Source organism: Tachypleus tridentatus, chromosome 11 (genome assembly GCF_004210375.1).
Source record: "Tachypleus tridentatus isolate NWPU-2018 chromosome 11, ASM421037v1, whole genome shotgun sequence".
Taxonomy (NCBI): domain Eukaryota; kingdom Metazoa; phylum Arthropoda; class Merostomata; order Xiphosura; family Limulidae; genus Tachypleus; species Tachypleus tridentatus.
This window is the reverse complement of record NC_134835.1, coordinates 77,508,785-77,530,369: the sequence shown is the minus strand read 5'-3', so window position 1 is coordinate 77,530,369 and position 21,585 is coordinate 77,508,785. Positions and strand designations below refer to the sequence as shown.

The 21,585-nt window shown below is 35.0% G+C and overlaps 1 long non-coding RNA gene across 1 annotated transcript; it reads right to left on the bottom strand.

The window, feature by feature from the left end:
- Positions 1-3,933: 3,933 nt before the first annotated feature.
- On the bottom strand, positions 3,934-7,620 carry LOC143231539 (uncharacterized). Its single transcript, XR_013016970.1, has 2 exons — positions 7,471-7,620; positions 3,934-4,197 (listed from the first exon to the last, which is right to left on the bottom strand). It is a non-coding gene; the product is annotated as an uncharacterized LOC143231539 (long non-coding RNA).
- Between the last annotated feature and the right edge of the window lie 13,965 nt (positions 7,621-21,585).

Below are 21,585 nucleotides of genomic sequence, written 5' to 3'. Positions count from 1 at the left end.
CTTGGTAGTAGCTGTAGCTGCTACACCTTCTGAATGTTTAACTACACCTTCTGCTACACCTTCTGAATGTTTAACATTATCTGTACCAACTCTTACTTACTTGGTAGTAGCTGCTACACCTTCTGAATGTTTAACATTATCTGTATCAACTCTTTGTTTATAAAACTGGTTCCACAGAAACTTTCTACCAGATGTTTCGGTTAAATGTAAACTTCTAAATAGATAAGTTTAAAAAAGTAAGACAATTATACGCCTCAAGTTGAAGTTCTGCGAACACTGAAACCGAGGTCAGACATAAATGATTTCATACCAACTATATCCTTTACGTGTATTATGTTCTTATCTTTGTGTGTTTTATAGTTTTCGTGTTAATCTATACAAAGGGTCATCTGTGGGTAGCCGTCCCTAATTTTATACTTACAGGGAGAGGGGAAAGCAATTAATTAAAAGCACCAACCGCCTACTTTTAGAGTACTATCTGACTGCATTGTATCGTTTTGCGGCAGTGGGATAAAAATTATGAATACTCAAATTCACAAAAATAATATCATTAGCTCACGTACGGATACCTCTTTAACTGAAAAAAATATTATACCGTTTTTCAAAAATATCATTAAGGATATATAACACAGAGAAAACCAAATACGGAAGACAAAAAAAATTCTCGGTTTTAACCTAAACAACAACAGGAAATGATTAACAAAAAAAGGATTATTAGTTCGTATTACTCAATAACCGAAAACTTTCTGTACATGTGGATGGAGTATAAATCATTGCTTTCTTTCCAACAAGATAGGTGTGAAGCATACACCAAAATCATTATCGTATTGACTACATGGCTAAACGTATTTGTATTTACGATCAAAATTACTAAGGCTATCTACCACTATTCCTACTTTTAAAATACTAATTAAAGAGAAGGCAGCCAGTCAGGAGCAACCTACCATCCACAGTGCGCACTAAGTGAATCACTACCACTCCTATAACACACCCACAGCTTAAAGTGCTGGGACTATTATGTGAAATCGCGTGTACTGGAAACCGCTAGTCTGGCCAACTCTGAAATTCAGACCTGTACCACAAGGTAAACCCAGGCCTGAAGAGAGGGGGTTGAGGGGGGGGGCTACAGTCTCGGGGCCCGGGGAAATATGGGATAAAGAATAATGTGTTCTCATTTTCATAATATACTTAAGAAAAAGTCGCAGTACTGCGGAAAATTGCTTTGCCTCAAAAAATAACTTTTTATCCAAAAAATGTTAATTCTCAACACATTTGGCTTCCGCCCACCAGAAAAGTTCTTCATACGCCCATGAATGTACCATGAATTTATGAAAACTTCAAAAAAGGGGTTCGGTGACATAATTGTCCCAGGGGCCCGAACTACCTCTCGACACCCCTGGGTAAACCTGTATCTAGAGCTGATATAAAAAAGTTTTTATAGTTAATAAAGTGAAGGAAATTCTCTCGTTATTGAAGTATTCTAGATATTAGCTTACTTAATTACATAGGTTTTAGTTTATAATATTATATCTTATTACCTGAGCACCGCCTGTTGACTAATGAAGAAACAAATATGGAAATCAAAAAACAAATCCTGTTTTTAATTAATTAAGAAAGACCAAAAATGTCGTACATCACAAAATGGAAAAAGTCAATTTTGTTGGAAAAAATAACTTTATATTTAACGATAATTTTTGTAAAAAAAAATATATATTATGTTACGTATTATAATTTATCTCGGACGTGTCTCCCATTTATTATGTTATGTTTGCTTGTTTTATACATTTCGCGCAAAGCTAGTCGAGGGCTATCTGCGCTAGCCGTCCCTAATTTAGCAGTGTAAGACTAGAGGAAAGGCAGCTAGTCATCATTACTTATCGCCAACCCTTGGGCTACTCTTTTACCAATGAATAATAGGATTGACCCTCACTCTATAACGCCCCCACGGCTGAAAGGGCGAGAATGTTTGGTGGGACGGAGATTCGAACCAGCGACCCCCAGATTACGAATCGAGCGCCTTAACCACCTGGCCATGCCAGGCTATTACAGAAGAAGATAGATATCTAATGTCCTCGTAGAAATGTTAACGTCCAAAGATAATTCTATGATGTTAACTGTTTCGTAATGTTCATAGTCTATAAACATTTCTGGTCAAATATGTGTTAATTTCCGATTAATAAGTATTTATCACAATTATAGCTTCCGAGGCTTATAGTATACGGACTTGGCATGTAGATTTATAAACTTCAGGCGAAATTCTCGAAGGTTCACTTGGCCCAACAATATTCGAAGATACACTAGTGCTTTAAGGAAAGCACACAAAAAACACAACACGTGTTGTTGATTCTCACTCTCGAGGTTCTTCTCCAAATTTGGAGAACAGATAGGACTTGCGCAATACACATTTAACAATATACGTTACATACACTAAAATGAAAGAAACGTAATATTAAAATAAATGTATAATAGTAAATCTGTTTCGATAGTTATTGAGCAAAGAACAGATACCAGTTTTAAACAACTTAGCAATGCTAACGAAGCATTTACCGTCAAAAATTAAAACATCTAAAGTACTAGGCCTGACATAATTAAAATATGTTATAAAGTACTAGGCCAGAAAGAATTAAATTAACTATGAAATTACTAGGCCTGAAGCAATTAAAATACAATCCAAAGTACTAGGCCCGAAACAATTAAAATAGTTACTAAATTACAAAGTATCCTATACTTAAAATAACTGTTAAGATACTAGGTCAAAAATAATTGTAATAGATATTAAAATACTAGATTTTATACGATTGAAATAGCGACTAAGATACTAGGTTTCATAGAACTAAAATAGCTACTAAAGTACTAGATATAATACTATTAAAATAGCTTCTAAAGTACGAGGCCTGAAACAATTTAAATAGCTACAAAAACGCTAGGTTTCATATATAAAATTAAAATAGCTTACTAAAGTTTTAGGCCTCAAGTAACTAAAACAACTAAAGTAAGTACCAGACCCAAAGTAATCATAATATTTACTGAAGCACTGTACCTCATAGCTACAAATTGGTACGTGATTAAGTTGTTCCTGTTTTATGTATTTATTTCTGAGTGATGCAGAAAATATTAACAAACATTTATTTCTTTAACTGGTGGCAAACTACCGAAGTAGTTTAAACAACCATGTACGTGCTCGTGTTTTTTAATAATCGCAGTCATGGCTTTTGGAGGTTTGATAAACTAGTGTTATAAAACACAGCTAAAAAGTACAGCTTTCTCTTAAGTTAGGTGTTTGATGTCTATCAAAATGTTTATCGTACAGGTTAAAAAGCCAAAAGAAATAATTTTGTTGATATACATTTTATCTTCCCGCCATCGACGTCTACTAAGATATAACAACGGTTGTGATTTCCATAATCAAGGAGTATTGGTGAAGGCGCACTACCCATTGTTTGCCTCAAGCCTTTTCAATTTGAATATTATTTCTGTTTCCTTGAATAATGTGAGACTGCTCGATAATTAGATTAGAGTTCTCACATGGGGCAACCAAGTTGTTTGCGTGCCTGTCCACACCCACGAAGAAACGTTATGATCTCAGAATACAAGAAATATTATCTATGGTGATGCAGACGTGAATAACACGGAACTCACGTCGGTGGCTTTTGGTCTTTTTTTTTTTTTTCATAGTTTTGACCGTGATACTTCTATGTATATCCAGATGACTGTATTAAAAATAAAGTAAATCACTTTCATCTCTGCTTACTTCATAGAACATACACATGTCACGTGACTGAAAGTTATAATCGTAAAGCTGTACAAATGTCACACGTGCTGACTCAGTTGAGTATTTTTGTTCGTCGAAATTATTAAATCAAAATAATTCTTTATTTACCCTTCAATTTTCCTATGTCTTAAAATAAGCAACTTAAATGAAAAGATACCAACTGATCTTATATTTAGTTTTAATTCCACAGATATGATCCCAAATATGTTCACACCTGGCAACTTAGCTTTAAGTCGCTCGTTAACATACACAATCAGTACAAACGCTCCTCTTGTTGGTTGATATATACAGGGATTTATCTCTAATAACTAGCGAAAGAAATGTACCTCGCTGGAACAGCGGTAAGTCTTCGGATGTATAACACTAAAATCAGGGTGTTTGATTCGCCCCTCAGTAGACACTGCAGATAGCCCGATGTGGCTTTACTATAAGGAAAGACACACACACATAAAAAGAAATGTTATAAAACTTAGGTTTTTTTAAAGTTTGGACGAACTTTTAGAATAACGGAATATGCGAAAAACAACAACAAACGAGTACAAGGGAATCTAACTATTGTTTGTGTTTTTAAAACCTACTTAACGTTGTCATGATTAGTTTTGTTTCTTCAAAATTAACAGCAAAAATAATGATTTTGAAAATCTAAACTTACGCAGGGTGTGTACAACGCATAACAGGAACAATAATTAATTAGTTTTAGTAAAAGAAAAAATAATTAATTTTTCTTTCAAATGTTTAGAGCACCAGTACTTATCAGTAATAAGAACATCAACGGTTTGGGTAATCTTTTTGGAAGTAATACAAAACATTGTTTTTTCCCAGTTTAACCGATCTGGTTTTAATAATATAAACACACGTATCTTTGAACAGATAAATATGTTTATTGTGGGAACTTGAAATGATTGATCAACCAGTCTTAATGTCGTAATGTATGTATAATTATGAGTTTTCTAATAATGAATTATACTAAAATGAAAAAAAAAACATCTACAATTATTTTCACTTTGAAAATAGGTTTATAAAAATGAGAAATTCAAGGGAAGTAGTTTATTTTTACAGAAGTAAATGTGTCACACTTTCCTTCGAAATGAGACACTTTTTTATTATAAACAGAACTTGAGCTACGAGTATTTTACATTTTTAATTATATTAATGTTGACTGTATTATTGGTTTTTCAAATAAAACACGTTAGCTTTATATGTCCCTTTAACCTTAAAACTGCCGACTTCAAACACTATTCTCTATATTGATGAGACCTGTATGTTGCCTCGTATTGAGTCAGTTTTATTATTTTGCTGGTTACATAACTCGATATAAACAAGTAATAAAAAACATTGACGAAATCATTCATTTTCTTTGTGAAACATACAAGGTTTGTTCATTTTAAGGCCAATGCTACAATTGGACTATATGTGCTGTGTCCGCTCCGGGTATCAACCCCTAAATTTACTATTATATGCCCTCAAAATTCCCGCTTTGTTACCGAATGGCATAAATACTGAACTCCAGCAATAATTAGTGGAATAATTTGCAATGCTGGTGGGATTTTTTACTAAATTATTTAGCGACTCATATTAGGGATCTCGTAACCAATAAAGGCATTGACCTATGAGCAATTTGACTCATAGATAGTATAGAGAAAAAAAAAATGCAATGCTTGCCTTCCCTCTAGTCTTGCACTGTTAAATTAGGGACAGCCAGCGCAGATAGCCCTCGTGTAGCTTTGCGCGAAATTTAACAAACAAACAATGAAAGCATCATATCAATTTTTTTAATAATTCGGCCCGGCATGGCCCGGTGGGTTAAGGCGTTCGACTCGTAATCCGAGGATCGCGGGTTCGAATCCCGGTCACACCAAACATGCTCGCTTTTTCAGCCGTGGGAGCGTTATAAATATAATGTGACGACCAATCCCACTATTCGTTGGTAAAAGAGTAGCCCAAGAGTTGGCGGTGGATGGTGATGACTAACTCCCTTCCCTCTAGTCTTACACTGCTAAATTAGGGACGGCTAGCGTAGATAGCTCTCGTGTAGCTTTGCGCGAAATTGAAAACAAACCAAAAAAAATTTAATAATTTACGCTTCACCAGTTTTAGAAAAAAAATAGGGTTTCTTTTATTACGTTCCATTTCATTGTTTAATCTTTAAAAAATCCCGTAAAATGTAACGTCAGACAACCTTTATAGTATACAGTGGTTATATTGGATTCAGCTTGGTATACATATATTTTCATCTACTTAACGCCCACTAATACATTTTACTTATGGCTGAAATATGCTGGATTATTTCTTTGAAAAAAGTTGTTTTTTTCGTATTATTATTCATATAAAACATACCAATTGTTTTCACTGTAGTGTCATTACAGATAATGGTATGTTTTTCCTAAGAATTGGTCTAGTTGGAGTGTATCAAGACAGCATCATTGTAGCAACACATTTAATATTTCTTTAGAGCTGATAAAGAAAAACTAATCGTTAGAGAGTATAGAAGTATTCAGCTAGAGTTGGAGAGTATACAAGTAGCAACAGAAATATTCTTTGCTTGGATAAGTACGGACGTAGCTATAAAGAAAGTTCGCTGAGTGTTTTTGCATTATAGCAACACCGGAGCGCTACATTCGTCAAGCACGAATAGGCGGTTTCTAAGCTATACTTTCGAACCAATATTTCCGGTCAAGGTGTAATGAATTCCTCAGTAATTCTCACACTATACTTCAAATTCGGCAGTGTGCCTGCGTTTGTAAAAACAAATAAAAAATAAATAACAGAAGAGATTCAACCAAATGTGTTTTTGTTCGCTTGTGCTATGCACAAAGCTACACAGTGGGCTATCTGTGCTCTACCTATTATGTGTATCGACACCCAGTTCTACGTGTTGTAAGTCCGCAAATATTCCGCTGTGCCATTGGGGAGGGGGCGATTACCCAACAAGAAGTTGCGTTGAGTCTTATTTGGACCACTGTTGTAACAGAACGCTTATAATGAAGAAGACAGACAACTAGAAATCAGCAGCTGCGTGCAGAAACTCGTCAAACAGGAACCATTCTTCTAACAACATTTATCCTTTCTTTTATGAATCTAAACATCTGTAACAGACTGATAGGTCCTTCAAGGTAATAAAACTTAAAGAAAAAATGTTTTTCGTGCTTTGTTTGTAGTTAAGAACAAAGTTACACAACGCCATCTGTACTCTGCTCACCAAGGGTATCGAAACCCAGTTATTAGCATTGTAAGACAGTTTGTAGAAAGCTCACAATTTCTATTAACATTAAAGAAAGATATGTTTCCGAAATTTTAGTCAATTAGCCTAAATAAACGAAACAAAATACAATATAATCTTTATATTCTACCCATTTATTGGAAAATTATGTTATTTATGAACAATGAAAAACATGACTTCATCTTTTAGAGACGAAATTTTTGTCAAACTGAATCATATTAAACATAATTGTATAGCTCTCAGATCTACATGTGTTTTTAAAAATGTATACCAAGTATTATTTCGCAGATTCTGGATAAAAAATAATTCCGAGCAGGGTGCTTTCACAAGACGATATTAAACCAAACTGTTACTATTACTTGAAACAAATTAAAATCTTTGAATAATTGGGATGCGTAATGACGTCATAAATGACGCGAAGAACAGATTTAAAAATAAAACAGAGAAATTAATTCTAAACTTGTATTAAAATAGTTACCTGACTAGTTATTAAATGCTGCGCTTTGAACTTTCTTCCAGAGCTTCGGTAGATATGAATCGGCTTTATAGTTTGTTTACTGCTAGATAGATATTTTATCACTATATTTCAAGGCAGGTGAAATGCACGAGGGTAGCTATGCGCATACGGGTTGACCCTAAGATCAACGAAAATGACTACAGATAATTTGAAGGACATAGGGGAAGGTGGTGTACTATACGTATTATGTATGTTGTTTACAATGAATAAGGGTTAATTATCGTGTTAACACTAAATGTAAAATTCAGAAATGTAAACCATTGATTAAGTTAAAAATAAAAATGAATACTTGTAAATCTAGACAATTGTTAAAGTTAGATTTTTTATTAAAAATCCTATTGATTAAAGAGCTTAGAAACCGCCTATTCGTGCTTGACATATTCAACAACGTAGAACCACAGATTCTGATTCATTGAAGATTTGAGGGTAATTTAAACAGTTTGTTATTAAGCATAAATCTACCTACAGGGCTATATGTGCTCTGCTCGGTTTCTAATGGTGCGAGTCCCCAGACGTTCCTCTGTGCCACTAGGGAGACAACATAAATAGTAAATACCATTTTACATTATCTTGTCTCTAACATATCACTGTTTTACTTTCAACCTTTAAAAGCAATACAAAACCTGAGAATATACAACTACAAAAGTAACAGCTGTGAAACTGAGGGAAAGCTGGGTGTGTCATAGTGGTTAGTATTTCAGAATGTGGATGCAAGGAACCATGGTTCGCGTCCCACCCTTTCCACTTGCACACCTTGGGACGGTGATAGGTTATGGAAGTGACGGTCAAGTTTCACCATTTGATTAAAGTAGCCTAAGAGTTGACGGTGAGTGGTGTTAACTAGCAGCCATCCTTCTAGTCTATCACTTCAAAATTAAGGACGAGTAACGCAGATAGCCTTCGGGTAGCTTCCGCAAAATTAATAAAAAAAATAAAAAAAAGAAACAGGATGTCTTTTAATTATTGCAAATTCTGTATTATTTCTGTGTTGTTTATTGTTTTGACAAGCATCTTAATAATTGATTTACAAATTTGTATGCAGTCCACGATAATCAATAATTTTTGAATTATAAGTAACTTAAGAATATGTGGCTACAAAAGCATTAGGCACGAAACTGAGGGAGTTGGGCGTGGTCTCGCAACTTTCATGCTGGTTTTGCAAAAGATGTTCTATGGCTTGCATCTATTGCTGCAATAGTAAACACATTGTGAGAACTGAGCGAAAATGAAAGTTCTTTCTAGATAGAGAACCAGAAATGCGCCTCTCTTACAGTAGTTTCACACCGAGAGACCCTGAGCAAACCTTAGGCAGTAGGATATCGAATTTAAATGTGGAAGACAATGACACTGGTCACATATAAAAAATCTCCTCTTTCTCTTGGATTTTTAACCCTTTTAAAATAAAAAGGGGTCAAACAACAAGATGAAGAACATTCATCATGACTGACAAGTGTATTGAGTGTTTGTTTATTGGGTCCATACATCATCACAAAGATTTGAACGGCTTGAAATCCATACAGAAGTTTAATATAAGATAATTGTCCTTAACCAGTTTCTCTGTAACTAGAAGCCATTATCTTAAGTTTGTTTTTAGTATCCAGTTATAGCTCCACCAACACCAGCAGTTTGGTCAAATTGCAATCAGCCACTACTTGTACAGTGCCATGATTAAATAGCAAATCCCAGCTCTTTCTAGGTATACAGCGAGAGATATGGTTCCAATTACAATAGTTTTAACCTCATAGACGTTAGTCAAACCTCAAGTCACTTAATGTCTGCATTAATTGTTACAGTATCGGACACAAGCAATGGAACTGAACGTGTCTAGTAAATCCCTTCTCATTCATTCCCAAGTTTGTGGGAAATAGGATACATTCACAAATCATGGCTACTGTGTCCTAGCCTGTTGTAAATTAACAGTAGTTAGGAGAGACATTTCTGATGACCCAGAAAAAATATGGCTAAATTGATTTACTTAATACAAACTTGACAAGCACATCATGAGCTAATATATATGTATTTCAAAACTTGGAACTGCTGTGTTTCTTCTTCCGTCAACTAAACGTCCGCTGATACCTCTTTGTCTCTGATAAAGGAAAGTAAGAAAAGTCTACCTTTTAAAAGTGCTTTGGTTATAGAGTTTTTCTTTCTTGTCCTTTATTGGCTTTTAGAGCTTGCGTTTTTTCTTAACATTACCATCGATACCAATAATAATGGCTATTACCTTGCTAAGGTGACTTGAGGTAATGGAAGAGAACCATCATGAAGCTTCCCACCTGTGCTGTCTTATAACAAGTAAAACTACTGAATACTAATCTTGGTTCTGGTACTAGTATATATTTGGGAAAGAAATACTTCAGAGTCTGGATGCCAGCTTATCACGTGGGAAATCTGACAACAAAAAAAAACAATGTTCAGTAGAACAGTGGTTATGGTCTTAGTCCACAGCCAGTGAAGAAAATCAGAGCTAATTTCAGTTGTGAAAGACTTACACCTGTTGCATCTGTATGAGTATTATGTTCATTAAAGTTAAAGTAGTCTTGTTTAATTTAATGCAGGAGTTATAAAAAAAAATAATTTTCTGCATGAACGTCAGTGCCATGATTTTTACAAGGGTCCTTTATTTCTACATTTTTTAGTCACTCATAAGGCTGTTAGGTTGTTATTGTGACCATTTGTTAGTAAATCCTGTCGTTTCTCCCGTTATTGCGAAACTAACTTACTAGTTTGTTTCTCTTTGGACTAGGATACAACATTTCAAGTAGAAATATTTTACACTGCATATAATTCTATTTAATAGTACTTAATTTTCATTAAAATACGAAATTGTTTACCTGCTAGCATAGGACCAGTGCATTAAAATCTATATTACTGAACGCTTTTTATTTATAACACAAAAACATTTTAATACTCTAAATAAAAGTTATTAAAAGCAAGCCTAAGAAATCACCAAATGATTTCCACCACTAAGTATAAATTTACTAAAAACTAGATATTTTGATAAGCTTGTAAAATGTGATTGAAATATGTGCATATGAAAATAAATGGAGAAAATGGAAGTATATTTTCATAACGTTTTTATTTGCTTATAAAGAAGAATGTTATGCAATAAATGCATGATATTCTAAGAACTAACTACCGCAGGTGTTTTCAATTCAAAGACATTCTCATGGCTCGACACGACTCGCTAGGTGAAGATATTGTTTTCTCTCGTCACACAAATAATTTCTATCAACAAGTAATCTTAATAACATCTAGTCGCACGTGTGTGCCACAGTACTTACAAAGGTGCTGAATGAAGTTATATCAGTTCTAAATGTCGTATAACAAAAGGGGAAAACCAGCTTACTAAGAATGCGATCTAAAGCGTGGAAATGAGACCAAGATGTATCAAAACGAATTCTAGGAAACAATTACTATGAAACAAACGGTTTCTTAAGCTTCGGTTAGAAGAGAATGAATACACATGACTACCAAATTACTTGAGGTAAACCACGAAATATTTAAGAGCCAGCTGGTAATGACACCAGAATCCTGTCACCTGTAAGCTGTGGAACGTATCAGAGGCTACAAGCTATCCTAAACGTTCACTTCTTATAATTGCGTTTAATGTACTTCGTATGTATGTGATATCTTGGTTTACGTCTATTATTTTTACAAGGGACTGAATAACACTTCTTTTACTTCATGAGATTTTATTGGACATGTAGTATACAATATCAATTTACTCGTTGATATAGGGAGTGCTGTAAGTACACTAGGGGTGTCAGATCCGAAAAAAATAACCATCTATGTCACTTTCCGGGAGTTCTAAGAGTATATGCTAGGTTTGGTAACAAACAGTCTAGTATTTCAGCGATATATACTTTTATCCTAATTTTATTTTTTGTTTGTATTACAATAGAGAATAAATTATTGACACTATACAAATAATTATTTAAATAAAACTAGAATACGTATATTTATAACACCTAAAGTGCTCGAATATTTTTAAATTCTAATATGTAAACTCGATTATAGAAGTGGCATGTCTATTTGAGTATTACAAATTAAAGCACCGATAACTAGAACTTGTATGTGAAATAATAAATATGTAATATACTCAAAAAGAGTTGAAGTTACCTTCTTTTGGCAAGTGTTATAACCGTGCATGTTATGAAATTAAGTTTAAGAAAGTTAGAATAGGTGAAAAAGTTGTCGGATTTTGATCAGTTTCTAAGGAACAAAGAATTACAGCGCGCTAATTCGTTATAAAATAACTGAAGGAAGCAAACACTTTTTGATTTAGCCGTGGCGATTACGACCCCCTCCCTAATCTGATTACGTTTTGTTTTGTTTTTATTTCGCGTAAAGTTCTACGATGGCTATCTGAGTCAGCCGTCCCTAGTTTAGCAGTGTAAGACTAGAGGGAAGACAGCTAGTCATCACCACTCACCACCAACTAATAGACTACTCTTTTACTAACGAATAGTGGGATTGACCCTCACATTATAACGCCAAAACAGCTGAAATGGGCGAGCATGTATGGTGTGACGTGGATTCTAAACCGCGAGCCTCAGATTGCGAATCGTATGCCTTGACCACTTGATCATGACAGACCTCCCTAATTACGAGACGTTGTCATCCAATGTAAGGAAAATGGATGTGTTTGGTGTGGTTTTTCAAAATGGAATATAAAAGACAGGAGTTTTACGAAATAACTCCAGGAAATTTGAAAGAGAACAAATGTGTTTGTTTGTTTGAATTTCGCACAAAGCTACTCGAGGTCTATCTGTGCTAGCCGTCCCTAATTTAGCAGTGTAAGACTAAAGGGAAGGCAGCTAGTCATCACCACCCACCGCCAACTCTTGGGCTACTCTTTTACCAACGAATAGTGGGATTGACCGTCACATTATAACACCCCCACGGCTGAAAGGGCGAGCATGTTTGGCGCGACGGGGATGCGAACCCGCAACCCTCGGATTACGAGTCGCACTCCTTAACCCACCTGGCCAAGCTGGGCCAGAACAAATGTGAGAAGAGAAGGAAGAAACTAATATGCTGCCAGTAAATCATTGTCTAAACCTATGAGGTGTTGGTTGTAGTAATAAACATAAATTTGTAATGCGTGTGTATTAAGAGTGAGAAGAACCTAAACAAGGTTGAAAGGAGAGTGAAACGGATGTATATGATGATTGACGAAGCGGTGTCAACAGTGCATCTGAAACACTGTTCAAAGAGTTTTGATTTGAATTGTAATTTAATAAAATCGTCTACAACAACTTTAGGAGTTTGCCACTTATTCGTTGAGGTGCAAAGCTATCCAATAAGAACAAATGAATTTACAATATCTCTGAAAAGACGTGTAAATGTAATAAATGTAAACCAAATCTCATTTATGAAAGATGCAAAGTGACTCATTAACAATGATGTAGATATCAAGTGAAGAATAGTTTGTGGCACCTTTCATTCTCCAGTTTGGATAATACTGGAAGCTGTGTTAACTCTCTGGATAATACTGGAAGCTGTGTTAACTCTCTGGATAATAGTGGAAACTGTGTGAAGTCTCTGGATAATACTGGAAGCTATGTTAACTCTCTGGATAATACTGGAAGCTGTGTTAACTCTCTGGATAATAGTGGAAACTGTGTGAAGTCTCTGGATAATACTGGAAGCTGTGTTAACTCTCTGGATAATACTGGAAGCTGTGTTAACTCTCTGGATAATAGTGGAAACTGTGTGAAGTCTCTGGATAATACTGGAAGCTGTGTTAACTCTCTGGATAATACTGGAAGCTGTGTTAACTCTCTGGGAACATGATTTCTTCTTTTATATGTATTTAATTTATTCTCTGATAAATTTTTACTGACTCAGTCAGTTATGGTTGAACTAGTTTTTATAAGAATCTACGTAACAAATACATCATTCTCTGGGAACATATCTAACATGTACATTATTCCCTGGGAACATATCTAACATGTACATCATTCCCTGGGAACGTATCTAACATATACATTATTCCGTCTTTTCATTGGACCTTTTCTCAGAAGTGTATCATTTCACAAGACGTTATTTGACCTTATACATCAGCTAGCCCGCTTATCAATATCACATTAGACAGGTTCATCATATGGTAAGGGTTAGTCGTGATGCCATAGTACTGCTGATGACTTCGTTCTATTAGTTCTACATAGTATTAATGGTTTTGTTACATTAACGTTGCTTTGAAAATCAGGTTTCAGTTAAAGTCGTCGTTATTCATATGTTGTTTTATATAGTTCTCAGAGCTTATTTTTTCTGTTTAAGTCACCAATAAAACGTATTTTTCCCAATTCAGAACAGTATACTACACAAAGCTGGCTAGTTCATATATTCCTCTTAAATAAATGTAGACTTAGTTTACATCTCTTTATTTTTCTTAAAAAGCTCAATAGTTACGCGTTTTAAAACTTTCATTATTAGTGTTTTTAACACGTGCGCGCGCACACACAGAGATATATATACACATACACGTATATATAGGGGCAGCGCTAGTTTCTGGAAGGCCTAAGCAGGAATAATTTTAGACATGCCACCTGTCTCATAAAAAAAATGGTAATGCAATATTTCCACAAACCAGAATTACTCCCACACGACATACATACTAAGTGTTAAAAAGATATTTTTATTCACACACAAACCGTTTCGGTGGAATCTTTCTCCAATCATTCACGCTGTGAGTGTACTACCTTCAGTCACCAATCAGGCATACGCAACGTTCGAAATCTGACGGAGAACTACCTTCCTGTTGCAATATTTACACGTCTATCAGTTACTGCGCGATGTACTTTTTGGGGTGTGTGTGTTTTTTTCTTATAGCAAAGCCACATCGGGCTATCTACTGAGCCCACCGAGGGGGATCGAACCCCTGATTTTAACGACGTAAATCCGTAGAATTACCGCTGTACAAAAAAATACAATATTTAAAAAAAGGCAAAAAACAAAGTTCCGATGAAAAAAAGTCCCTGTAAATCGGAAGCCACTTGAAATGCTCATAACCCTAAACAACTCCTTGGTCTGCTTATGTTGAGCGTCGCCACTATATATGTGTATATGATTTGTTTTGTTTTTTCAGAAGCCGGTATTATATAATTATTTCAGAGAAGAATGGTAGCACATCGTTTTTGAATTATAAAATACGATGCTGACTAAGGGGTTACCTAAAATATTTCTAATTAAGTCTTGCTTGTGGATGTGTTAATTTAAAATGATGTAAGTGGGAGGTTTGCATTGCGAAACACTTTCTGGATAAACCAATATGTTGTATAATTATAAAGCAAACTTCCTCCACTAGGTTCGAAGTGCTTAGCTTGTTCAAATGTCAAGCTTGGGGATTGAAAACGAACTGATCGAAGCGTAATAGGGAGAGAGAAATATATAATTTATTAGTAGGTAATACTACTTAAATAATGTATCCATCCGCACTGAATTGCCACGTGTTTATTTATTACTATTCGTTTCACATAAATCGAGCTAACATTCACAGTGAGATTCATTCAGGCTGTAATAAAACATTATATACATGCATATATTACTGCCCGAGTAGTAATCTTGTTCCTAAATATATTCTTAGTTACCTAGTAAATTAACAAGAAATACAGACAACAAGCTATATGTTTCTAAAAACCAAATTAATGTGTTAATTAATACTAGACACAGATAACATACTCGAGATCAGTCTAAGGCTACCAAATAAATATTGCCTTAAGGAAGTAATCTCTTAAACACGTGCGGGCGGTAGCGAAAGAGGAACGTGCCTTCACGTGCAAAGACAACTTCTGTCTTGGCCCTGGCGCGTGCCTAACCTGCGTCACGAGCACCTGGTACTTATCTAGCTCTTGTAGAAAACGCTGGCTACCAAGGTCGCAAACATATAAAAGAGGTTCAAATAAAAAAAATCTTTAAGAAAACCTAAGTAAAATTTATGATCCCATCAAGTCGTTCTGTATTCTTGTAAAATGGTATGGAGAGAAATTCAAATCAACTATAAACTTTAGAAATAAGTGTTCACAACGAATCTCGAATCTCACATTCTTTGAGCTTTAAACAGAACCCTATTTCAGTTCATTGTGCTAACAAAACTCCTGCTATAGTAGCAGCATTTGAACAACAGAATTTGTTAGAAACACCAGACTAGTAGCCTAGAGAGTATAACAATGGTGTTAGGTACATCTGTCTTCTCACTAATGACCGAAATCAGTAGATAAATAGCTCAACTCTTCTCTATTCGTCATAATAATATTTTAAACGAATAAAATATTATTTTCATAGATTGTTGTAATCAGAAATTGTTGAATCCTGTAGAAGAGACAACAATATGATCAATATTAAAAATAAGTGATGCAAATGACGTGAAATGATACTAAGAGAACACGGTTGGTTTGTTTAGAATTTCGCACAAAGCTACTCGAGGGCTATCTGTGCTAGCCGTCCCTAATTTTGCAGTGTAAGACTAGAGGGAAGGCAGCTAGTCATCACCACCCAGCGCCAACTCTTGGGCTACTCTTTTACCAACGAATAGTGGGATTGTCCGTAACATTATAACGCCCCCACGGCTGAAAGAGCGAGCATGTTTGGTGCGACCGGGATTCGAACCCGCGACTCTCAGATTCCGAGTCGAACGCCTTAACACGCTTGGCCTTGTTGGGCCTAAGAGAACAACTACTGAAGTTAGTTACAAAAACAAACTCCTCAAATGTAAAAACTTAACTGAATCAAATCCTCTGACTATGAATAGTCAGACCGAAAGGTACAGCACAGAAAGATAAATATAACTGGTAATTAACCGACTTCTCTCTATTCTTCACGAATTAAAAGGGAAACAAAAGCAGTAACTATGAAAGTGATACACTGAAAATCTGGAGCATTAAGGGAAATACGACTGAAATAGAATGACACCACAAATTAATGAAACGTAGATAAGTTAAGAGATCAAAAACAGTTAAGATTTTTAATGATTTGAACAATATAAAATATGTGTTGAATTTTATAGGTTGCAAACAGCTCTAGTAGTTAAGAGTGTATTATTTCACACATTACCAACTGAGAACAATATCAGTAGATTTACCAAGGTATCAGATGGCATCGTGTTATATGTAGGACTGTCCATGATACATTTTAACCCAGCGAAACACTTATTTTTATGGGTTGTGTGTACTCCAAGTTGGGTACAAAAATCACCAAACATCACGTGTGATGGTAGACATCTAGGAAGAAGGCTTGGCGACGTTACGGTTGTCATGTAACGAACGCCCTTTTAACCTTAAAGATTCTCTCCGTTGATTTGATTTGTAAAATATGTCTTCACGGTGTTTACTAAACGTTTAAAACATAAAGTTCGCAATATTTTATTCTATATAATGTTATGCTTATTATAAAACTGTTACTGAATTAAATCAAACGTTTTCCAGCAAAATCTAATTGTTGGTGTTTCATATGAATGAAAGCTGTAGATTATTCCACTGTACTAAAATTAAAGTACATGAAACAGTTGGTCAGCTGATAACTATTCTTGATTTGTCACTAATGTTTTTTCCTTCCTTCAGACACTCAAAATTTATGCTAATGAAAAGAAAACCTAATAATATAATTTTATGTATAAGAGTATTCATTTGGACTATTGTGTTCAGTCTTGGGTGATTCATATTAGAAATTTGTTTGCTTGTTTGATTTGTAAAGTTACACAAGGGCTATCTGCGCTAACAGTCCCTAATTTAGCAGTGTAAGATGAGAAGGAAGGCAGCTATTCATCACCACCAACCGCCAACTCTTGGGTTATTCTTTTACCAACGAATAGTGGAATTAATCGTAAAATTATAACGCCCTCACGGGTGAGTATGTTTGGTGTGACGGGTATTCAAACCCGCGACCCTCAAATTATGAGTTGAGCGATCTAATCACCTGGCCATGCCGGGCTCTTACCTCAGCAAGGATATTGAACTATTGAAAAAGGTTCAAAGGAGTTCTATTTGGATGATGGAAAGGTTGTCACACAAAAATAGACTAAGATCTCTGAAATTGACTTCTCTTGAAATTAAAAGATTTAGAGGGGATATGACAGAAGTGTTTTAATATTATTAGTTAGAGGGGATATGACAGAGATGTTTCAAGATTGTTAGTTAGAAGGGATATGACAGAGGTGTTTTAAGATTATTAGTTAGAGGGATATGACAAAGGTGTGTCAAGATTGTTAGTTAGAGGGGATATGACAGAAGTGTTTTAATATTATTAGTTAGAGGGAATATGACAGAGGTGTTTCAAGATTGTTAGTTAGAGGGATATGACAGAAGTATTTTAAGATTGTTAGTTAGAGGGGATATGACAGAGGTGTTTTAAGATTGTTGAGGAATTGTTAGTGTTAAGAATTGTACTTCTAGAAGACACAAACTTAAGTTTTAGCATTTTAAGAATCAACTTCAACTAAGACAGCTTTATTTTAGTAACAGGTTGGTTGGCCTTTAGAATTGGTTGCCTTGAGATGTGATTGACGCAATTAATTTAAGGGAAGGTTTGATAAATACATAGATGATCAGTACTGACTTTAAGTGCTTTATTTTTACTTTGAAGTTTAAGTTAATGGATTGAACGGCCTAAATTTATTAAAAGATCCTTTATTGTCTTTAAATTATATGTATATTTGATAACAGAGATACTTCTTTCAGTCTTAGTATCATAAACAGAAAAATGGTGTAAACATATAACATTTCATTCTAGAGCGATTAAAATACATCCACAGCTTATCATTTCTGGATGATGAGCGGAAGACAAAAATCATTGTGATCTGAAAATGTGGAAAATCTAAAAGAATTCAAGTGAAGGTTGCAAAAAGATCAATCATTTTAAAGAAGACATGTTCTGTTCGAAAATAATCTTCTGTGCTTCAGGATCCTGAAGAAACACGAAAACAAATTATCGCTGAATTTTCCACTGTTAGACTACCCGCTACCTGCAAACCATTTGCAGTAGTTTTCATGCCATTCGCTTGAATTTTCCTTATTCTATCATTTTCACGCACACCATTTAAGCTACAATTTCTTAGAGTATTATCTATTAAGTCGATAAATTTTGGTCTATGTGAAAACATTTATGCAGTCAAGCAAACAAACTCATATAGACGTAACTTTATCTGATAAAACTACACGTCATTACATTTATTTAATAAAACTTCACGTAAAATATAGAATAAAGTAATGGTATGTGTAATATGACACGATTTTACGAGATTAAACAAAGAAATTCACAAAAATAAAGAATAAAAATCATAGTAGAGAAAAAAAGTCGCTAAAAGGTGTTCATGACAGTCTATGGAACGAATTGAGGCTAAATTATTGCAAAGTAAATGTAGTGTTGCAATGAAGGAAAACGTGGCTGAGTATACAGAAACGTTTGGATGCGTGTTCACAAAGTGATAAACATATAACTCATACGTATTTCAAATCTAAATAGGTCGAGAGCCCACAGCAATTAGATTTAGTGTAATGTTCCTTTTTTAAAGAAACCTATATGCAGGTTAAGTGTCATTTGTGTGAAATACTCTGCCAATTAAAAAAAACAATTTAAATTGAAATCGAAGCCAGTCGTAATGTAATGGCAATGGGATTGTGCCATCATGCCGTATATTTGCTGCGTTAAAAAGTTTGACTAAGTAAAAGCAGGTAAAGTTATTTTGACTGAATAAGCTAATATGCAATCTGGACTTTTCGAACAAAGGCCTTGCTTGTTATTTGAGATTTGTAGCACTTGATAGAGAAATTTACAAGAAAAGTTCCAGACAGACAAAGCCAAGCGTATAATTGATATGAATGTGACATATTCATCACAGCTATCACGAAGCTGGATAAGAATTATAATCTGTATTGAAGTCGTTGATTTAAAATAATTAATAATCATAGCATTCTATATGTTTCTATATTTTAGAAACAAATGATCATTTATAGAAATATCTAAACAAACCTGTACTGACTCAGAATACATCGCGAAGTTTCTGGTAGAACATAAAAAATTAACAAACTTACTAAAATCTCTTTAGTCGTCTCATTTTGTAAACGATTAATTTAAAATTAAAACAAAACTGTTGTTTGAAACAGTTCTCTGTATAACGAATTGATCAATCCTCCTAAAGACAGATGTCGTGGTAGCAATTCTTATTTTATCAAAATACGTCGAAACATCCTAATGAAACTTAACAAAGTATAGAAGCTGTATTCAAGAACTAAGGTTTATATAACTTAGATTTCCAGTGGCGATTACAAACATTGGACAAAGTCTACTTCTGAAAATATCATTTATAAAACAATACATAAAACTGCTTTTAGTTACTCTGAGTGACCAGCTCCCTAGCGGCTCAACGGTATGTCTACCGACTTACAACGCTAAAAACGGGGTTTGGTGGACAGAGCAGAGATAGCCCATTGTGTAGCATTGTGCTTAATTCACAACAACTGAATGAGCATTTTTAGAGAAATCAAAATCTGTAATGTTATTGAACTAATACGTTTAATTTAAATCTCCGTTTTTGGAAGCGCATGTTATATGAGGTAATGGAGAGTTAAATGACAAAAACAATACAATAACAACAGTTGTCAAGGCGAATAGTTGAAAAGACTAGGAAAAAAGTTACTACTTTTTATGAGCAACGTTCTAACAGGTGTTATGAATATAATTAATAACTGACACAGATGTACCTTTCACATCAGCCTGTTAACCAGTAGGTACAGTCATGTGAAAAAGTTAGGACACCCTATGAAAGTCTGTGTATTTTTCTAACATTTTTGGATATACAGATATTTAATCTCAATTTCAACAATTCTAAGAGATTATAGGAATATAACTAAACAATTAAAACTGAAGAAAAGACTTTTCAAGATCTTCTGTAAATGTCATGCTACAAAAATGCATATTCTAACTGAGGAAAAAGTTAGGACACCCTACTCCGTAATAGCTAGTGTTACCCCCTTTGGCTGAAATAACTGCAGTGAGACGCTTCTTGTAGCCATCTACCATCTGACATCGGTCTGAAGAAAGTTTGCCCCACTTCTCAATGCAGAATTCTTTCAGCTGTGAGATGTTTGACAAATTTCTTGCATGTACAGCGCGTTTCAAGTCATCCCACAGCATCCCAATGGGATTAAGATCTGGGCTTTGAGTCGGCCATTCCAGAACTCTCCATTTCTTAGTTTTCAGCCAGTTCTTGGTGGATTTATTGGTATGTTTTGGGTCATTGTCGTGTTGCAGGGTCCAGTTCCGCTTCCGCTTTAATTTTCGTACAGATGGTTTCACATGTTCCTCAAGCACCCTCTGATACACAGTGGAATTCATGGTGAATTCTATGATTGTGAGTTGTCCAGGTTCTGCTGCATCAAAACAGCCCAAAATTATGACACTTCCACCTCCATGCTTTACAGTTAGTATGAGGTTCTTTTCTTGGAATGCTGTATTTGATTTACGCCAAACATGTCCTCTGTTCTGGTGTCCAAATAATTCAATTTTGGACTCATCTGTCCAAAGAACATTATTCCAAAAGTCCTGGTCTTTGTCTACATTCTCTCTGGCAAACTTCAGTCCGGCCTTGATGTTTCTCTTAGAGAGCAAAGGTTTCCTCCTTGCACACTTCCCATGCAAGTTAAACTTGTGCAGTCTCTTTCTGATTGTAGAGGCACGCACTTTCACATCAACAGTAGCCAGAGCTTGCTGTAGGTCCCGTGATGATATGCTAGGGTGTCTGGAGACCTCCTTTAGCATCTTGCGGTCTGCTCTCGGGGTGAACTTGCTTGGACGACCAGATCTGGGCATGTTGGCAGTTGTTTTGAAAGCCCTCCACTTATTGACCTTTTTCCTGACAGTGGAAAGGCTGATTTCAAAATCTTTTGGGATCTTTTTAAATCCCTTACCAGACTTATAAGCTGCTACAATTTTCTTTCTGAAGGCTTTAAACAGCTCTTTTGCTCTCACCATGGTGCTCACTCTCACTTCAACAGTTAGGAGCACACTAAACTAAATGTCTGAGGTTTAAATAGGGCAAGCCTCATTCAAAATGCTGAGTAACGATCTTCTAATCAT